Below are 1896 nucleotides of genomic sequence, written 5' to 3' on the forward strand. Positions count from 1 at the left end.
ACACACACACACACACACACACACACACACACACACCTTGGATATTAATCCCATCAGATAAATATTATACAAATATCTTCTCATTCAGTAGGCTGTCTTTTTGTTCTGCTGATTTTTCTGTGCAGAAGTTTTTAAATTTCATGTAGTCTTAATGGTTTATTTTAGCTTTCATGTCCCTTGATATTGGGGATTGACAGCTCTAATGCTGATACCATGGAATGTATCACCTACCTTTTCTTCTGTGTATTTTATGGTTCTGGGTCTTGCATTAGGTTTTAAATTCATTTTGAATTAGTTTTTGTATAGAGAGTTAAAGAGTAATCCAGTTTCATTATTTTGAATGTGATTGTCTAGTTTTGCCATAGTTGAAGAGCTTTTCCTTTCTCTCTTTTATGGTGATGGCTCCTTTGTTATAAATTTCATCATAGATTAGATGTCCATATATACTAATTTTCTATTGATAACTATTTATTTCAATACCATACTGTTTTAACTACTGTCATTTTGAATACACTTTGACATGTCATCTCTTTTTTCTTTTCCCTCAAGCTCTAGCTATTTGGAATCTTTTATGGTTTCATATAAATTTTAGTGCTTTTTATCCTATTTAAACTATTATTGGAATTTTGATAGGGATTGCAGTGAATCTGTATTTGCTTTTGGTACCATCTATGAATATGGACTATCTTTTTTTTCTCTTTGTCTCTTGTTCTTTATCTTTTAATGTATTTTGTAGTTTTCATTATACAGTTCTTTCGCTTACCTTGTTACATTAATTCTTTTTGATGTGATCATATGTAGGATTGTTTTTCTAATTTACTTATCTTTTTGCTTGCTGTTTGCAGTTGAAATGCAACAGATTTTTGCATATTGATTTTGTAGCTTTCTGATTTACTGTGCTCAATCAGTTTCTAGTAGTTTTGTACTGGGTTACCTTTCAAAACTACTTTTTATGACCTTTTGATACTATCTCTTATTTTTGTTAGTTTGTTCCTCTTTTGTCTCTCTCTCCTACCAAACCATCAGTTTCACAGGAGCTGATGCTATTCCCCCACTGTGTCTCCAGAGCCATGACAGTGACTCGTATACAGTTGGTGCTCACAAGATAATTATGGCCTGAATAAATGTGTGCTATGCAGTGCTTGAATGACTGTGAGTGATGCCTGCCTTTCCTGCTCTTCCCTGCCCTGCCCCACCCCCCAGAGTCCCAGAGCCAGGCTACAGCCCCTCCCCCATGTGACCCCGGCTGAGCTGGGGCCTCCTGGGAGGATGGAGCCTGCAGCCGCCTTGGCTGCTTGCCCTGTATTGATCAAAGCTGGGAGGCCTTCTGGCTGAGGTCTGTCCCAGCCTGTGGGGGTGGGGGAGTGCAGGAGGGGGATTCTGGCTGAGATTCATGCAAGGCTTGCCTGGGGCAGAGCAGTGCTGGGGAAAGATCCATCTGTTTTAGGGACTGACAGCACCCCTTCCCCACACCACTCAAGGGAGGCTGGACAAGAAGGGGAGGAGACAGAGGCTGGGATGTGGCTGAGCTTGGGCAGTGAATGCTCCTAGCCTCCTGCAAAGCCGAACATTTAATCACCATCACTGTTTACAGAGATCTTACACGCTACCTCTCTCTCCTGGGGTGGAAGAATGGACAAGTCCCTCCCTAGACTTGCATGTCAAGCTTCCTCTGTGTAGAGCACTATACAGGATCCAGGGATGAGTTTCACCCTGGGCGTGGGTTCTAGTGGGAATGTTTAAAGTAACAGTGATAGCTGTTGCTCATTGTGATCCTGGGCATAGGAAAGTGATGCTAAGGGAGGTACCATGAAAGAAACCCAAGGATGCTTCCTTTCCTTTGAGAATTCATAACAGGAATAATTCCTACTGGGCCCAGGAATAATTCCTACTTGG

The sequence above is a fragment of the Condylura cristata genome, unplaced genomic scaffold (genome assembly GCF_000260355.1).
Source record: "Condylura cristata isolate star-nosed mole 26May11 unplaced genomic scaffold, ConCri1.0 scaffold00008, whole genome shotgun sequence".
NCBI classification, from domain to species: Eukaryota; Metazoa; Chordata; class Mammalia; order Eulipotyphla; family Talpidae; genus Condylura; species Condylura cristata.